Source organism: Archocentrus centrarchus, chromosome 19 (genome assembly GCF_007364275.1).
Source record: "Archocentrus centrarchus isolate MPI-CPG fArcCen1 chromosome 19, fArcCen1, whole genome shotgun sequence".
In the NCBI taxonomy this organism is placed as follows: Eukaryota; Metazoa; Chordata; class Actinopteri; order Cichliformes; family Cichlidae; genus Archocentrus; species Archocentrus centrarchus.
In genome coordinates this window covers 16,498,977-16,519,474 of record NC_044364.1, presented here as the reverse complement: position 1 = coordinate 16,519,474, position 20,498 = coordinate 16,498,977, and the positions used below count along the sequence as shown (strand labels likewise).

Below are 20,498 nucleotides of genomic sequence, written 5' to 3'. Positions count from 1 at the left end.
CGAATAAATTGAAAAGGTTATATCTGTTAGGGCAACTAACAGCTGCTTTTGGCAAATCTACAGCAAACATGCTAAAGTACATAATGACATGCTTTGTCCTCTAAATCTATCTAAATCACCGATTTTTGATGTCAGTAGTTCAGTAGGTTGCTTCATACTGTGAGTGCAGAGAGCTTTTAATTACTCAATAGATGTGAAAGCTAGAGAGCCTAACGAGACAAAGATAGCTGAGGAGGAACCAGAGTTGAGGATTACACTGTAAAAGCTTCACTGAGCACACACAGAGTCTCTTTCACTCTGAACACACGGTAACCAATACCATTAGTTAACTTGTTGTTGGGAAATGGAGTGGCATTATGGAATCAGCAGGGTCTAAATTCTCTGCTGCCAAGAGCTGAATGAAATCTGACTTTGAGTAGTGTTTGGTTTTTGCCTCTACATAAACCTTGTTCACTCTAAATCCGGAAAACCTCTTTGTCCACGAGTTAATCACAATCAGCCTTTTAATTATTAAAGCCAGTGGTGTCAGGCGGGCAGACGTCATCAGTTCTTAACATTTCAAGGCCCTGCGTATCCATGACTTTTTTTTTGGATGCCGACAATGGGAAGCAGTTTACATCATCAGGAGGGATTTTACTGCTCTGGAAAGTTAGCAGTTAAGTTATGTTTTGATGCAGCAAATGCAGGGAGAAAGTAGAAACACCCATTAGGAAGCAATTCACTAGGAATGCGCAAGTTTTTGTCAACTCAGTACCTTGCCATTGACATTGCGTGGTGCTCTGACATAAGCTGAGTCAGGCTCAACTCATCTGATGGACAACAAATACTGTTAGAACGCCAGCTGTGTTCTAACAGTATTAACTAATTTGAAGTCTATATTTTGCTAGCCTATTTTTTGCTAGTTCACTAGATAGAAAGGTAAATGACATGGCATGGGGGGAACCAGGCTATGTCACCACAAAGGATCAGCAGTTATTTCAGGCTTGCAAACATTCAGTTCTGTATGTTTGCAGCAGTTGCATCTTAAATGTGATTTAATGGCAAAGAATGCTCAGTTGAGGTGACAATAATGGAAAAGCTGCACTGACATTAATGTAATTTTTATGTTATGCTGGTCACACTTGCTGAGAAGATTTTATCGCACTCAGAGTAGGAGTGTAACACTTCTGAAACCAAGACCCAAATCATATTACAAACAGCTGTTTATTCCCAGGTAAAGCAGTGTGGGGAAGGCTGAAATGTCCACGTTCATGAAGAAGTGATCAGACCTGCGGTAAAAAGTTCTCTTCTTCTCGTTTGTTTTGTTTTTGACTGCATCTTTAAAAAACAAACAAAAAAAAAAAAACATAAGCATGATGCATAGTTTTGGAGAATTGTTACACCCCAAATCTACAGTGATGTCACAAAATGTAAATTGGCATCAACTTTCACTCCGTGTGTGGGAAAGACACACAGGGTCACACACACTAAGCTGAAATGAATGGAGTGCAAATAAATTAGGTAAATAAACACAATTTTTGTGTTTTGGTCCATTTGCTTAGTATTTTATATTGATGCATTTATCCATTTGTTTTAACAATTTATGATGTTTAGGTCATGCCTTCCACATTAAATAATGATCTCCACAGGGAATACAGCTAATTATCTACATACTAGAGCTAGGGATGTGCGCAACTAGTCGACTAGACCAGAGGTCCCCAACCCCCGGGCCGGTACCAGCCCATGGGTCATTTGGTACCAGGCCGCACTTACAGAATAATTATTTCCGTTTTACTTACTTTAAGCAGCCTGACCGGACACTTATCTTAATATTATATAAATATCTTGGCTAGATCACAGTCTTTAAAAACTGCCTTTCACTTTCTTCTGGCATTTTCCCTTCATATGAATTAATTCAGACCTAAATGTGAACAACTGTTACAGCGCTGAGCAATTTACAAAATGCATGGTTGGTGTTTAAGCACTCGTGAGATTTTGGAATCAATGATAAGCTATTTAAAAAAAAAAAAAAAAAAAAAAAAAAAAAAAAATCAAAAGAGCCTTGACTGCATACTGACTTTCACTCTGTTACTTCACACATGCGTGCACACACGCATGCGCACACACACACACACACAACGCAACGGCCATGTGCCCAAAAAAGGCTGGTACGTGCAGAGAGTGACTACAGCTGCTTTCACGTATATGTGTGTTTGTGTGTGTGTGTTTGTGTCTGCTCTGCGCATGTGTGCACTGGCACAGTCTATGTGCGAGAAAAAGATGCTCTATAAATACGCCAAGCCGGTTTAGATTTCATGACCAGGGTGAGGCGGTGAGCCACGCCATTCACATTTTCTGTTGCTTTCCTGCTACGCGATTGTAACAACTAGATTTTCTCAGTCAAGCTCACTTCCACCACTCTCATGCAGCCTGTATTTTAATGTATGTTGAGAAAGGGCTCAGATATGTGTATGAGAAAGAGACAAATGTGTTATGTTCACCCACAGTGATTCTCTCTAAAAATAAAACAAACACACTGCTATTGCCTAGCAACCACCCACCCTGCAGTGCAAACATCCAGCCTAGGCTTCATTCAGCGACATCCCCCTCTCTATCTTGCTCTATAAAAGACACACACACACATTCAGCTGCTTGGTAGGGAGAAGAGAGGGGAGTTGCATCATCTATCCATTAAGGCAGTTGCAGCAGCCAGCCCTGAAAGGAGACATGCAGACTGCAAGAACACATGCAGATATGATGAGATATCTCTTGCTGACAATGGCTGTCAATAAACTACTGGCAAAAACAAAAAAAAAAAACACATACGCAGAGGAGAGAAAAGCCCAGGAAATATCTGCACTGTGACATCAGACTGAAACAAGGAACTCTGAACCACTTAACCCCCACAAAACTGCTGTCACCCACGCAGTAACCACAGGTTGAAACAGACACCCCCCCCCCCCCACCACCCGATGCTGAGACACGCCTGCAAAAAAAAAAACACTGGCTTTGAAAAGGGAAGTGGAAGGTCGGGGATTACATAATGCTGCGGAGTGTCCAAATGCTGCGCTCAGAGCAGGCACGTTCATACAAAACAGCTATCCTGTTCAGTAAGGGTAACTCACGGGTTTTAGCATTATCCATGAGTACATATTAATACACTGTAATTCAGAAGCTTTCTCCTGATCTGAGTGTTTTATATAAAGGTGTGTGAAAACTATTTAAGACCTTACATGTTAAAAATAGGATGTTTTAAATCATTTCATTCCCTCCAGGAACTTCAACACCTTCACACTGCTGCTTGTCTATCCAGGGTTTTTCCTGGCTCAAAACAGGTCTTTTGAGCATGACTGTCAAGGCTAAGAACCTGTGTTACCTGACTTAACAGAAATCTATGCATTTTAATGTTGAGTAACTTAAATCCCACTTGAAAAAAATTGTTAAAACTGTTAAAACTTCCTTTTTTTTTTTATACACAGGAAAAACCCTTGCTTTAAATTTCCAATATCCAATTTTATTGAGCAATACTGGTCTGTTTTCCTGGCTGGATAGCTAACGGTATCTTTACAGGGAGCACTAAAATGGATTACTTTTTAAGATGACTAAAGAGGACACAGCCAGTTAGTCAGTCGCCTGGTGATTACCAATAGCCCAGGCCTTAAGCTTCATACTGCTGCTGGAACGCATAAGCTTTGTTTCATGGACATGTTTACATGTGACACATATCTTTGCCAAGGTGCTGTTTATAAACTTGGTTGGCATTTATAAAATATAACACTGTTGTATTTAACTTTTGTGAAGAGCAAAGCCACAGAGCAAAGTGGCTGCCTAGCAAACAAGCAGGACACAGACTGAAAAAGGCAGCAAGCAGCGTTTCCCAGATATACACGTGGCAGGGCCACCCAGGTATATTGATGACTGCCTAGTATATTTTGTGTTTTTAATCATTGGTCTTAGACAATGATGCAATTAATTTACAACTGCTCTTTTACTGCTATTATTTTAAAAGTTCTCTCTCTGCCACCTCCAGTCCTTAAAATATAGTTTCCCTGCTGGCAGGTAGGTCAGTCTGCTGTTGTGACAGCCTTCTGTATCATTTAGCTGTCTTAAATCTCTCATCCAGTATTCAGACAGACTTCAGCTCCAGCCTCTTAACCTGCAGCTGGCTCCGGTAGTCCTCACTCTGCTCTGCAGATCTGCTGTGAGCTGGAGGGCCACTCTAACCAGAAACCACAGCGGGTGAAGACGAGGTGCTGCTGTGTAGCTCACAGAGGCTGCAGAGCCAAACAGGAATTACCACTGCCAGCAAACAGACTTCAGCTCCACCATCTTGGACCTATCTGCAGGATAAGGAACTGACTGAAGATGCAGCTAATTGCTGCTACTTCATATACTTTCATAACTGTATTATTTCTTAACTTATTTAAAACAGCACGGGTGAGCCTCAGTTTGCACACATGCACGTGCACAGGCCTCACCACAAACACAACAGCACCACTAAGAGAGAGAAATGAACTGCAAGCTAGCACATTATTTCAACATTACTGTTAATTGCTAACATCAACTTGGAAAGAAGACACATTTAAATGTTTGACATTCCCACAAATAACTTACAAAAAAAACTCTTCTTCCCCTTTTTTCATGACCTGCGACCTGCACCATGATGTATTCAGATGACCTTTTCACTTACACCGACATCTGCAACCCCATCAAGTGATCACACAAAAGTGACTGACGTCATAAGTTAAGCCAGGGTTTCACATGAAAGAGGCAGTACTGGTAGCATACGAACAATCACAAACATGGACAGTTCTGGCAGCAATGGAAGAAAAGTAAAACAGGTAATGCTGGGTGTGAGAGTATGTGCGATAAAAAAAGCACTGTACAGTATGTAAGCTATATGCAGAGATTTGGGTGTGTGTGACCTGAAGATCTGACTATAATTATAGTTTTACTCTAATAAATTAATGTGTTGCTTAGATGTTCTGTTACCGTGAGCAAGACTGTTTAAACTGTAGTTGCTGCAATCCTGGTGGTGTTAAATGTATGAGAACAAATAAACAAAAAAAAACAACAACAACAACAAAATTGCTAATTTTATATAAGGTCAAGGATTTGATACTGTTACAGGATAATATTGCTGTTAAAGCTTAGAACAAGAAAACTGCTTTCAAACTGCTTGTAGGCAAAAGGAGAAAAAATAAAAAGGCATAATGAATTTATTTCATATGGATGCTCAGTTGGGGAAAGAAAGTAAGAAAAAAAAAATAAATAAAAAATAATAACTGAGGTCCACAGGATCTTCCAAGAACTGTGACACTATTTTCCTGCTTCACAGTACAGGCCTCAGAAGGGTCATCTTACTTTGTTCCCTCACTGAAGTCAGTAACAGCGTCACTGGCTTTGGTATATATTCATTTAAATATGTGGCCTAAGAGCATTTTTATGTTTAGTCAACTTAAGGCACACCCCAAACCTGCTCATGGAACTGCAATCAAACCTTTCTTTATTGCTACATTATTGCATTATTGTGACTGTATTACTGTATCCTTGCACAATATTGAAATTTGCACTTACTGTTTACACTTCACCTTGCTGCTATAACTACAGTGCTAAATGTATATCAGTGTAGATCATCCATTCTCCTGTCTTCTTCTTTTATTACTTTTTAAGAACAGGAACTTTTCTATATTTATTGTATTATGTATTTTTATATTTACTGTACTGTGTATCTGCACTGTGTACTGTACTGTCTTGCACTTTTTGTTCTATGTTGCACCCTGGTCCCTGGAGGAACGTTGTTTAGTTTCAATATGTACTCGTACATATCTGAAATGACAATAAAACCTCTCAACTCAACTCTGTTAGGGAAAACTAATGAAGCATCAGCAAACTCAGTACCAGAATACAAAGTTTTAACACATCTTACTAACATAAAAAAGAGCTAGCAAGAATAATAAGCCCATCTTACAGCTTTCAATCCATGTTGAACTGATGACCACCAAAAGGAAAATTCCTGATAAATATATCACAATCTTGTGATATTCCTCCATATTTACATAGTGAAAGGGAGCCATGTGAAAGCTCTGAGAGGACTGTGGGATAGTGAGTTAGGACTGCAGAGGATACGGTGGGTCAAATTTCACAGCTGCATTTGGAGGAGCCTCTGGTACGGCACAGCCTCGTCAAACTGCTGGGACGTATTTAGTCTTGAATTACGGACTTTGAAGCAAGCATACCCTGAACTGGGAAACAGCTCCTGTTGTGTAATTGGTCCCCAGAGGAACAGTAATGACCACACCTTCAAGTCATACCTACTCACACAACTGAAAATAAGGTTACATGTTTTTATCCCCCTTTTTTTTTTTTTAAATCTTATCTGACACTCTTAACAAAAGGCATGTGCTGAAAGCATTTTTAATCTCTCACATTTTTTTTTTATTACACACAGGACAAAAGGTGCACACATCCAACATTCATCTGCCCTTTGTGAACATATCTACGGCTGATTGCTTCAGAGAGTGGCATTACACCTCCTGAGTGATAGCCAAAATAACTGGTGTTCAAAGCTCACAGGTAAAATTTGGCTCTGGAAATGTGGTTTCAAAGAAAACAGGTGTTAGAAAAACTAAGGCAAAACATGACAAGCTTCTGCAATCTTTCATGGAAAAAAAAAAGGCATGAAAATGCACAAAGCACAGCCCACAGCAGCACACCACAAAAATCACAGCTGACTACTTTGTGAGACTCAAAATCTGAGGGAGGAACCACATAAAGAATGAAACTAACAGGGAATGCACCGATCCAATACTCGGATTGGATATCAATCTGATCGTGACCAAAAAAGCTTGACTGCATATGATGACAGTGAGCAGATCTATGGTCCAATCAGCTTAGTTCTATGTTTACATCACCACAGGACAACAAGAGCTAGCAACAGACCTAACAGAGATGGTTCACATTTGTTATACAAACAACTTCTTTGTATGTTTGCAAGTTTGTTACTTAACTGCAAACTGTGGTCAAGTGAGCTAGCATGACTGAAATAATCCCCAAAAAATAAAAAATAAAAAAAATTATATATATATATATATATATATATATATATATATATATATATTTTTTTTTTTTTTTTTTTTAAAGAAAGTAAGACAATCTATTAAAGTTGAGCCAGATAGTTCCTTACACATAAAAGAAACATAAGATGTGCTTTATTTGTCCCAGATTGGGCAAATGTGTTACAGCAGTTTAAAAATTTTTTTTAAATGTAGTTGAACTAAAAAACAAAAACTGATTGTTCTGTAAATAGTTATAGAAAAATGTCAGGCATTTCCTGCATTTTAATGTAAATAGTTGCACATAACTTTGTTGCTTGCTAAATCTGTACATATATTTTGAAAACTTATATTTGTATTTCAAGTTATAAAAATAGTTAGTTAACCTATTTTTGTGGTTTTCACAGTAAAACCTCTAACTTTTTTCTACTCTGATTTTATGTTTTTGTGTGATTTTAGGTCTAATGTGTTAATACAGTATGTCAAAATACATCATCCTCATTTGTTGCATGTAACATCTGATCGGGATATGAGCCGGATACGCGAATACATGACAGCTTTTGACTCCATCAGTCTGATCATTCAATTCCCCTATTATCACCCACCTGACAAATCACGTATTTTCTCATAAGAGATAAAGCTTTTATAAAAAATGAAATTGACCACAAAATGAAAGTTATTTTACATTAACCTTGGAAAATGATAGGTATAGGACCTATGTGTTATCTCAGTGATTCAATGTTTGGAGAGTGACATGTCTGAAGGCAGGGGGTTTGTGTTGCCCAGGACCACTTCTTGTTAAGATCTGGGCAGGTCCACCTCAGGCTACGCTGTAAATTTAAAGAAGTGCTATAAATCAAGGATAACTGTAACCAAGTCCAAACTTGTCTTTATAAGCCAAGAATATCCAACACACATCTTTCAAACTCTGCTTGTCTCAACAATGTGCCCAACATAATATGTCTGCAACTACCACGATGATATGAAACAAGATGTAATCCTGTCCATTGCACTGCTGTTGCTGAGCTGACAGTATAATCAAACAGTGTAAACAAAGGTCAAAATAACACCAACTATATTGGAATACACACACAGAGAGTGATACACTTGCTACACAACAGTTCAATAAATCCAAGTATTTTCTTGGAACAGTACTTGAAAACATTTTCATCATTTTACCTGCACATAAAAAAAAAGACTGAGATAAAAATTTTTTGAAGTTGGCTTGAATTTACTCAAGCTTAGCAATGCAATGCTCCAAAACAAAACAGGAAATCAGGAAGTCTTCTTTTAGATAGAGCAACACGGTCAATTCTAACTAACTAAAAAGTTCTAACTACATGTAATTCAAATGTTTACCCCAAAAAACCATTTAGTGCAAGGAAAACCCTTGACTCTATTTTACATGTGCAAATTTTATGAAGAACAGCACAAAAATATTTGTTTGCACACTGATCACTGTCACCCAATGTCCTAAGTGCAGGGTTTCCACCAGTGTAATACAAGCCCCAACCTAACCTAACCAGGCATAAGCACCTGGGATGTTTAATAATTTATCTTTATTTCCTCAGACAAATGGTATTATCATTAAGTTTGTTTGTGTATCTTATTAGGAATTGCTTCCTGTTAACTGTTAAAAATAAATAAGTTAATAAAAAAAAATAAAGAAGCAGAGAAATGTCAATATTAAAGCTGTTTTATCTCTTCCGCTGATATCCATCTATGTATGTCCACTATTAAAGGTAATTCTTTCATTCATTGCTGTATGTAACGGAGGTAATTCAGCTCTTTCCTGCTGGTACAGATACACTTTGCTTTCTCTTCATACAGTCACTCCCTCCTCTCCTATGTGCAAATCTGCACATATGCAGCTCTGCTGTGCTGCAAGTGGTCACACATTTGGCAGTTAGTGAATAATCTGAAAGCCACTAAAGCAGTGCAAACTACGCTCTATAGTGGAGGATCAATGCGGTCAACCTTGTGACGCCTAGAGTTTCTATCAGTTCACAGCTAAGGTTGATAAGATCTGTTAAACTCTAAAAGAATCTTGCTGACTATCTCAGTCTTCCTCTGACACTGGGTTTCATCTGCTGCTCAGACTTTACACAGTGACTGCTGACTCAGATAAAATAAATCAGCTATTGAACTCATCTCCTTTCTGACTAGCAGAGTATAAGCCCAACTAAGTGATGTCACACTACCTGTACACCTCATCACCATGTGATATATATAAGGTGGGCAGGGTGGCTAAATTCGCCATACAGTACCATACAATAAAACCAATGATAAAATTTTGCATCAGCTTTAACTTTGACATATCTGCAATAGAGAAGTATGTCTTAATCATCTGCACAAAAAGCTGCTGATACACTCCTGTCCAAAGCTCCACTGAACATAAAAACACAGCCAGCCTTTTCTTTGTCATGGAAACAAGCCACAAAGAGCAAAGCCAGAGCAGAACTCATTGGGTTAATTAATTCGATTCATCAGACTCGTCGATTAATAGCTGTGTTTGGTTTTTGCCGATAATAAAAATATCACGATGAAAACATCGTGGCTTTCTTTTACACTCCAACGGTCTAGTCTTTGACCCCTCCTTAAACTCACTCGCTGTTTAGTTCAGCTCCAACCAAGATGACTAAAAAAAAAGACTTCGGTCAACAAGTTCTATCTAGAGGAAGTAAAACTCTTGAGGTTTTGTTATTGAAACTGTACAAAGATTATTAGTTACTCATAGCTGTCTTTTTCTCTGAATGTTATATATTATGATGAAGGCCACAAGCTGAAAACATATTGATCCAGTACAAGTGTTGCTGGACCTTTTTCCCTGGATCTGTCAGTGTCTCTCACATGGTCTGTTTTTAGTAGTAGGTGACATTTGACTGCCAGTTTTTATTCATTCATTGGTGGAGGCAGTCCCCATTGTGTACTTCAGTCCAGACCTAAAGGTTAAAAAAAAGAACACCCCACAGTAATGGCCTAATGGCCCATTTGTAGTTTCTGTAAACAGTGACGTCACCACAGTCCCATCATCATTTATACTGGCACTTCATGGTAAATACTCAAGACTAAGACAAATAAGAACACTGACCAATCATGATTATGATTCTTGCCATAAAGGAGCCTATTTTTGTTGGCAATCTAAAAGGATGCTTTTGTTTGGACTGAATAAACCGGAAATATATATATATATATATATATAAATAAATTTTTTGTTTTTAAAGGAAGAAGTGCCCTTAATTGGGCTGGGTAGAAGTACAAGAAACAAAATCCAGGAAATCTTGCTAGATACTATGTGGTGCAAGTATGACCACAGAGAACTACTAAGGCACTCTGCCTTAAGATTAAATGTTTTTATTAAATCAAGCTTATTTTCTGAGCAGACCTCCAAAAAGGCATATCCAACAGAAAATATCTAGCCAGATTTACCTGATTTTGTTTTTTGAACAATACATAAGGAAAGACAAAGAGGTAAACAGCAACAATCTGCATGTAGCTGCTGGTAGCAAAACAATAACACCATGCATCAGTAACAGCAGCTCACACAAACCCAAAGTCTTTGTGCCATTTTATTACCACATCAGTGAAACACAGCGTGAGTAAGGGTTGATCACATGAGTTTCTGCTGTATATCTGCAGCAATGTTTAACAACTAACCTTTGTTTATCAGAACTAGCCACTGTACATTTTAAACGACTGCCTTATGCCAGTGGACCTCTAGTGCCTTTTAAAAGCCTGAAATATATGCAACACCTGTAAAATATTTCAAAGAACGTAGCTATCTAACTTTGCTGTTCCATAAATCAACCAAAGCACAAACACAAAACTGCATACACTACCAATATTTGACCATTTAAGCAAAACAACAAATAAAGCTTTGACTGAAACAAAATGCTACATATTGTGCCTTCAGTTCACTGAAGCCATCCTCCCAACAACTCTGTCCCTCTTTTCGCCTAAAAACCAAAGGTGACTGAGCTTTCTGGGTCATTGCCATCCTGCTATGAAACAGTCCCACATAAAGCCCCATTGCTTTAGTTTTAAATGAGCTCTAAAGACATATTTTTGCCTGCTTTTTGTCAAGTCTGAGATGCTTTGTGGTTTTTGGCAATTCCACTGTGAATGGTTTCTTACTGTTCTTTTAGTCTGTGCTTGTTTCTACTCATACATACTCATATATACTTAACCATATCTGTTTAAATCATAACTAACAGACCAAGACTGATATTTTGGTTGACTGACATTATCATGGCTATATTAGTATTGCTGTATACACCATCCAAGCAAAGCCTCTGTAAGTAAAACCCAAATAAGGGTCCTTTATCAAACCACCTGATCACCAAGCTTAAAGATCTAGAAAAGTGATCCTCACAAACTAGTTTGTTTTGCACAACCACAGGAAGCATGTTTAAATATGAATCATTACAACCCAGCTAAAATGAAAGTTGTCTGGATGTATCACAATTCCCAGCTTAGTTTGCCAAGTATTTTAATAGCATGCTCTCATTCTCTCTACTAGTCACAAGCAGTGAATCCACATTAATAACAGTGTGAGGAGGATGAAGATCGCTGCTGTCTGTGCTGTTAACTTTTTTCCTAGACTTCACTCAGGATTTCATATTAGAAATCTTATGCACTTTACTGACAGTTCACATTTGTTCCAGAAAGATATTACTGGGTTTAGTGAATAACTTTACTATATGACTATATTTATTGCTGATGCACTAGCAAATGAATTTTGAGATATCTGATTATAGTCGTGTCTTGTTTTTTTTCTTCTTTTTAAAAGCTTAAAATTATTTTTAAAAAATGTAAAAAAAATCTAAAGAAAAAGAAAAGTAGCAAAAGTGAAGAAAGGGATTAAAAAGTATTGATAAGGTAAATATAAAGAGTTATATTTTGAGCCATAGTCAGTAATAGATAAATATCACAGCAAAGCCTGTAACCGCACCTCTATATGGAAAGATGGACCCCCACCACCTCCCTACTGCAACCTGAGCGCCTAAAGCCCCACAGAAACTTAGGGACAACCCTGAGCTGAACTGTACATGTCACAGTCAGAGCTCAGTGTGTTTGTTTATTGCAAATCATGTAATCATTGCGATTCCAAACGGTGTTACCACACGCTTTCCTCACTTCGTGCAGGCCTAGCATGCAGCTTATTAGTTTGTTCAAATACATAAATAAATAAATGCTTCAAGTTGGAAAGCTCTTGCACTAGTGTAGGTAGTCACTAAAAATAGATGCCGGTCCAAAATCCAGAATCAGTGGTACTGTTGTAAATAATGAGCAGTGAGAAATCAGTGAAGTGTGGGGAGGAGCCGTACAGTTGTCGCAGTGAAACATTACTGCCGAATATCAGTAAATCTCCCCTGTTTACATTACATTTGATGCCTCCTGACTGACTTCATGACTTTGACTAAGGACACTGCACATTAAAGGGGGGAACCCTGCCGTTATAACCACCCTGCACACACATGGGAACATGGAGTACCCAGAGACACTCCTGCACGTCAGTTAGGCATATATCGATGGAGACTGTTAGGGCTACACAGCAAACATTACATACTAACATAAAGGGTCCCTTTGGCACTTTCTTTACATCGGTACAAGTACCATGAGGCAGCATAGCTAACGCTTGTGGTAACCAAGTTACTTTAAAACTTCAGCCGAGTGGCTTAGGTTTTATTTTCATCTGCCTGTGTAGCATGAACCAACTGGTTGGCTGTGGAAATGCCACATGCAGAAATCCCTTGCACTTAAAACTGCTCCCTGCACGGAAAGGCCCGTTTGCTGCTGTGCTGATGTGAGCTAACGTTAGCTGTTAGCTTCACAGTTAGCTGTCGCTGTCAAACTCCAGCTAGCGCAGATACTAGCATGCTACTTACGTTTTCCTGCTGCTGTGCGAGTGGAGATCCAATCTTGATTATCTGCTAAAAAAAAATTCTGTTTTGTGTGTGTGTGAAGACTCGCCTAGCTATCTGCGGAGCTAACGTTAGCTGGCTAGCTGTGTTATGTTTCCTTATTTGACAAAAATAATGGAGATTGGCCTCAGATGAGCGGCGATAATTCCTTTCTCGGTGGTTCCCTGCTTGGATAGCGTTGATTTTTACGCATGTTTGACGCCAGTTGTGTCCCTCACAGTAAATGTAGACAATTCCGATCGTTCCCAAACAAATATGGACACTGAGAATTGGTTATATTATACAACACTGACAAATCTAGCACTTTCTTCCATTGAAAGGCCAGAGCTATCCTTCGACTTTGGGTGCTGAACAAGAGGAGGTGTTATTTTTGGCATCTGCTCGATGATTGGTTACAATGGCTAGGCAAAGCGTCAGTTAATTGGCTGTTTCTCCCGTCAATTAGCTCTGCCCCTGTGCGAAACTACGTTCTCATTGGTCCGTTGCGAAGTTCTGTGATATGCTGGACCTTTGGGATGCATTAGTAAGCGTTACCGGCATACGCCGACAATACTTTAAATAAGTGGTGTCAGTCTTAAAATAGAAACTTTCAACTCTGCGTCCAAAGCTGCCTACTAATACTATAAATATATATGTGGTTTATATATAAAACAAAACGGAGCGCAACTGAGATTATACTATTTTGTTGTTTTTAATGGTTGAAAGTTACCATACACGAGTCCGAGTGCCCCGGAGTCATTAAGAAGCGCAGCCTAAATGACATGAAAGTTTTTGCAATATTTTAAATATTGCTATATTTTACTATAATACACACTATAATCTACTATACATACACACTCACCGATCAAGCACAACATTATGATCAGGTGAAGTGAATAACAATGATTATCTCTATTATCGTGTGTGGACTAGGAGTCTGTTAAATAAATATCAATCAATCAATCAATCAATCTACATCATGACACATGTTAGTGGGTGGAATATATTAGGGAGCAAGTGAACATTTTGTCCTCAAAGCTGATGTGTTAGAAGAGGGAAAAATGGATTTGAGCAAGTTTGACAAGGGTCAAATTGTGATGGATAGGTGACTGGGTCAGAACATCGCCAAAACTGCAGCTCTTGTGGGGTGTCCCCGGTCTGCAGTGGTCAGTATCTATCAAAAGTGGTCCAAAGAAGGAAAAGTGGAGAAGCAGCAACAGGATCATGGACGGACTGTTCCTCAGTCTGGTGGTCCTGCTCATGATGCTCCTCAGCCTCCTGCCTGAGGGGAGTGGAACAAAAAGTGTGTATGCTGGGTGTGTGGGGTCCTTCAGGATGCAGGTGGCCCTTTTCCTGCATCTGGAGGTGTAAAGTCTGTGGTGGTGGAGAAGCTGACTCCAACAGTCCTCTGTGCAGCCTTCACCACCGTCTGCAGAGCAGCTTCCATGCCATACAGTGATGCAGGAGCCCAGATTGCACTCCACCACACATCTGTAGAATGAGGAGAGGACTGAGCTTCCGAGTCCAGCACGCCTCAGCCACCTGAGGAAGTAGAGGCGCTGGTGTGCCTTCCTGACCAGACTGGAAGTGTTGTTGCCCCAGGTGAGGTTGTTACTTAGGTGTACACCCAAGTACCTGTAATGCTAGTTATGATAGAAAGGTGTCAGAATACACAGTGCATCGCAGTTTGTTGAGTATCGGGCTGCATAGCATGGTGACCATGCTGACCCCTGTCCATCCCTAAAAACTCCAACAATGGACACATGAGCGTCAGATCTGGGCCACGGACCAATGAGAGAAGGTGGCTTGGTCTGACAAATCAATTTCTTTTGCATCACATGGATGGCTGGGTGTGTCGCTTACCTGGGAAGACCTGGCACCAGGTGCACAATGGGAAGAAGGCTAAGCTGGTAAAGGCAGTGTGATGCTTTGGGCAATGTTCTGCTGGGAAACCTTGGGTCCTGCCATCCATATTTGGCATGTACCACCTACCTAAGCATTGTTGCACACCTTGTACACTCTTTCATGGAAACGGTATTCCCCTGTGGCTGTGGCCTCTTTCAGCAGGAAAATGCCACAAAGCAAAAATGGTTCAGGAATGGTTTGAGGAGCACAATAACGAGTTTGAAGTGTTGACTTGGCCTCCAAAATCCCCAGATCTTAATCCAGTCAAGCATCTGTGGGATGTCCTGGACAAACAAGTCCAATCCATGGAGGCCCCACTTTGCAACTTACAGGACTGCTAATGTGTTGGTGCAGATACCACAGCACACCTTCAGGGGTCTAGTGGAGTCTATACCTCGGCGGGTCAGGGCTGTTCTGGGATAATGTTATGCTTAATATGTTGGTATACATGTAATAGATTGTAACAGCTCTTCAGTTTTTCATATGCAATGTTTTCTATCACTCAAAACTAAATATGTACCTTTAATGCAGGCCAATAATTTCAACTATCTTATATTGTCCCACCATCACTCTGCTCACTGAGTAAATTACATAATGCATGGCACATTCAAAATGGCATTCTCTTCACGCACTTGTTCTTCATTGTGCTGTGTTTTTTCTCTGTTTTCTCACAATAAAATGACATTTAAATATTACCCTGGACCACTGTATGGCACATCAAAACTTGGAATGCAAAAAGGGTTGGTAAAGTATAGAACAGGGGTGTCCAAACTTACGTCCCATGGGCCACTTCCGGTCCATGAATTGATGTCAAAAATAACATACAGTTTGGCCCTTTAAGTTACTTTTTTGACATCTCGCTTAACCCTCTTAAATGGAGGGGAAGGCGAAATGTCAAAAAAGTAACTGGATATCCAGAACTGGATAAGCAGAAGAAAATGGATGGGCATGAAACCTTAAAAGAACTCCCAAAGTACATTTGGACAAGAAGCATGTAATAACAAAGCTTAGGCCAGCAGGACTGAAACTCCAGAAGTGAGTGTTCATGGCCAGTGTTCAAGGTTCTTGGCAATGGCAATTGTAATAAAATAATATAATTTGTTCCTGTGCAGTAGATGTTCCACAAGAATGTGACAAAAACTACAATCTGTCTTTTAACATGTGTCCAAGTGTTCTTAGCTTTCTTATGTAGTGTTAGAGGTCTTTTAGTTTGGTATACTGTTAACTTCATGGACTTATCCTCTTTCTTTCCTATTTCTTTGATTATAATTTGGCAGTTGAATTAGGCATATCTTTGACCAGCCTTCCAAATCCACTACAAGTAACAACACCTAAAGGAACCCACCTGCCCGATATCAGTTGCGATTGCTCAGTAGACCTTCTTCCTGGAGCTCCGGTGCCAACCAATTGCCGATACAGTTTAACCAAACTTGAACTGGAAAGATAGATCACAGACTGATTAGCAGGCCGTATTTTTCTTTATTGAGAAAAAAGATATGGCCATGCATTGTTTTCTGGGGTTTAAATAAGATCATGGTCAAGAACAAGTATCCGTTACCTTTATTAACCTCTGCTTTTGAACTTCTGCAAGGAGCTACAGTGTTTTCAAAACTGGACCTACGCAACACCTATCATCTGGTAAGATTAAAACAAAGAGATGAATGGAAAACAGCTTTCAACACACACTTAGGTCATTTTAAGTATAGGGTTATGCCCTTTGGACTCCATCTGATGCCATCAGTTTTCCAATGACGTGCTTTGCGATTTTCTCAACTGATTCGTTTTTGTACACGTTGATGATACTTACCTTCCAGGTTCCTGCAACATCAAATCAGATGCCCTGTCTTGTCAGTTTGCTACTTCAGACTCCCCAGGTGAGGAAAAGAACATCATTCCGCTGTCCAGCGTCACCAGAGTCGTCACCTTGGAGGTAGAGACCTTGGCTCGGAAAGCTCAGCAGGATGAGCCCGACCCAGGTGGCGGACCACCCAACCGACTGCCCGCGTGCCCACCTGTGTCTGCTCTCAGGTAATTCTTTGGGCCCATACTGCAAAATTCACCTGTCACCCTGGAAAGAACCATACCATAACCTTTTTGCAACATTTGTTTTGGTGGCCAACACATGTGAAAGATGTCCATAAATATGTGTCTGCCTCTTCAGTATGTGCTCAGAATAAATCTTCCAGTTCACCTCCAGTGGGACTTCTCAGACCGCTACCCACTCCTGGGCCATCCACAGTTGCATATCACTCTGGATTTTGTTACTGGTCTACCTTCTTCGTCTGGCAACATATCATTCTCACAATAATTGATAGGTTTTCCAAGGCAGCTCACTTTGTTGCACTTCCAAAAGTCCCTTCATCTCTGGAAACGATGCAACTCCTGACCAATCACATGCTCCATCTTCATGGGATTCCGGATTACATTTCTCAGACCGTGGACTCCAATTCACCTCCCGGGTATGGAAAGAATTTTGCATGGCGCTGGGGGCTGAGGTTATTCTTTCTTCTGGTTTTCATCCCCAGACCAACGGTCAAGCAGAGAGAGCTAACCAAGAGCTGGAATGCACCCCACCACCACCACCACCACCACCACCCCAAACACACACACACACACACACACACACACACACACACACACACACACACACACACACACACACACACACACACACTAACAACTAAATACACACAAAGATTAAAAATATGGAAAATGAACATACATCAAAATGGCAGGGGAGATCAGCTAACTTTATTACTCTGCTACACTCCAATAACATGTAAAAGACAGGAAGGCTTTAGAGAGATGGAGTCAGTTCAACCATGATGAGAAGCTTTTCTCTTGTTGAAGACAGTCACAAAATGACAGAAACATATCTCACTCTACTCCACACAACTGGGCAATCACATCCTGAAGTGTGGGCGGATGCTGGATTGTGATTTTGGAAAGATTACAAAAAGGTAAGGGGGAACAAGGTTTCTGATGCAGTCTGATGAATTATACTGGTGTCTTTGTTCTGTTGAATCGGGGCTTATACTGTAAATAAATATGAGATTGAATTTATCTGAACAAGGTTGTTCAAGGAAATAAAATGTAGGCTGGAGTGAATAAAACAGGGCCAGGGTGATTAAAGCAACGACTTTAATATAAGCGCATGTATAAAGATGTTTAGTTATAGTGTATCAGTGAATCTGTGTTATGTGTGTGTGTGTGGTGGCAGGCTGGGGAAAGTAGAGCTTATCTGTTGTCATTTTGTGTTTCTCCCTCAGGATCAGACTTGTGTCTTATTAATGAAAAACTCATCATATATCAGAACAGGTCCCCGAGGAACTGAGCACGGTTATGAGACACATGTCAGACCTCGTTTAAATACTGTGTGTGTGTGTGTGTGTGTGTGTGTGTGTGTGTGTGTGTGTGTGTGTGTGTGTGTGTGTGTGCGAGTGAAGAGGAGAGACTGCAGAGTGGTATTTAATTTTCCAAGATGAAGGATTATCACTGGCAGAATTTGATCGTTCTGCTCTGATCTCAGGATGTTCAATCACAGCTTATCCCAAATATTAAACTCTGTCTTTTGTCCCCTTTCCCCTCAATCCCTGACACACACACACACACACACACACACACACACACACACAAACACACACACACACACACACAGATGCTTGCACCACTCCAACTGCGAAGCCTCTCATTGAGTAAAGTGGCCCGCTGAGCCCACTGTCAGGGTGGTGTGGGTTATGTGATTGTTCAACCACCTGCTGACCTCAGCGAATGGGTGAGTCAAGGGGAGGAAGGGAAGGAGGGAAGGAGGGAAGGAGGGAGGGTTTGGAAGCCAGGCTTTAGTGTCTTATGGAGGCGACTAAGGAGAGTAAATTAAAAAACTGTTACATCTAATCCGGAGCACCGAGAACAAGTGGCACACACTCCAAAGTCTGATCCCTCATGTTTACATGGATCTGGATGAGCTTAAACACACGCGACACGCACACACAACCCCTCAAATTATACACACATACACACAGATGCTCTTTGATTGTGTACAAGGCCAGAGGGAGGGAGTGATGGAGGGAGGGAGGGAGGGGAGGTCCGAGGTCCTGATCTGCACTCTCATTTTCAGCCAGGAGATCTGCACCCGGGACATCTGGGTCACATCATTACTGCAATCTTCTGCTTGTTCATTCCCAGCTTTAGTGGGCTTAGAGTGGAAGACCTGCTGAGAAACACATGCATGTAAACACACAAGGATGGAGAGGTGCACATAGCGTGTAACAGTGAAATAAAACAGCATCTTAAAAAGGATTAAGGTGATTGGGAGTGTGTTTGGTAACACAGATTTCAGGCTGCGGTGAAAGGATTGACACTTTGCTGCAGATCAAGGCTCTGGGACATCTCTGGAGAGTTTATTAAGCAGCTGGTTAGAAAATGGCATCAATATGTGTCAATTAAAATGTTGGTAAATACAAATTATGATAAGAATTGACACAAGACCCTGCTGCAATCTTTGGCACAGATTTATTTATTTGTTTCACTTACAAAAATATATATTTGGAGCCACACTAGCTCAGTGCTGTTTGGGGCTGTTATAGCGCCCTCTAGTGAAGGGCAACTGGTTTCACAGCAAAGAGCACCTCCACGTGATAACCGACAGGAGGCAGTGTTGAACAACATAACTGGGAAGCTGGAACCAAGTGGGCTCAAGTTGCTTTCAGCTCCCTGGTGTTCAAAAACATGTTTGAGTTTGCTGTGATTGTTTCGTTATTGTTTTAATCCATCCGTCCATGATTCATAAGAGGCAGGAGCTTCGTGTTTATTATCAAGCAGGTTAATGTGCTTTTCTTTTAACCGAGGACTTTAAATCACAGTGCAGTGACAACATTAATATTTTAAGTTTTCACCAAAGACAGCCAATGCTTATATTGGCGTGTTTGTGTTATTACATACGCAACACATGTGATCAGCTTTCATAGAGAAATCAAACAAAACAAAGTACCAGAGACCGGTTAAAATCAACAAAAAACATGCATTCAACTCATGCTTAATAATTATGCCTTTTCATTTTTTATGTCATTATGTGTTATGTAAATGTCACTTTGAATTGCCTAGTTATATAACTCGTTTTATGTTTGTGCAATGCTTCTATTATTATTAGAGACTCTAAATAGAAAAGAAGGATGTCTGCTCATGTTTTCACTATATGGCTGAAGAAGCAATATTAATCCAAAGCATGCTGTTATATAACTTGGGTAAATTTGTATTCTGAAAATAATATCATGCGATATCCATGTTTCATTTGCTCTATCTGGGTCTATAAAAAGGCACTGAACTGACACAATAATTATTTAATTACGTAACCTCTCAGTTCAGTTTTGTATTGAGTGCTGCCTACCATATACTGAAAGTATATGATATGGTATATCTAGAATATGCTGAAAAGCAAGACCATGCAAAAGATTCTGTTCAAAATGTGTTTTAATAAATCCCTCTTTTAAGTTTCCAGTAAACATATACGTCCTAAGTACAGTAAGAGCACTTGCGGTCTTTCATACATACTGATCACTATAGAAGACAGGAGGAGGTATTAAACCTGTGCAGATAAACATCCGCCTACAAAGATCAGCTGGTAGGTCTGTTGGTGACACTGGTGCGCAGCTGCCTA

The 20,498-nt window shown here is 40.1% G+C and overlaps 1 protein-coding gene across 2 annotated transcripts in view; it reads right to left on the bottom strand.

Moving 5' to 3' along the window:
• Window positions 1-13,315, bottom strand: part of ppm1bb (protein phosphatase, Mg2+/Mn2+ dependent, 1Bb) — a 28,315-nt gene extending 15,000 nt beyond the window's left edge. For both annotated transcript variants that reach the window (XM_030754711.1, XM_030754712.1), the window contains exon 1: window positions 12,923-13,315. The gene's annotated coding sequence lies outside the window, so the exon portion shown is untranslated. The remainder of the gene's footprint in view (window positions 1-12,922) is intronic.
• Window positions 13,316-20,498: the final 7,183 nt, after the last annotated feature.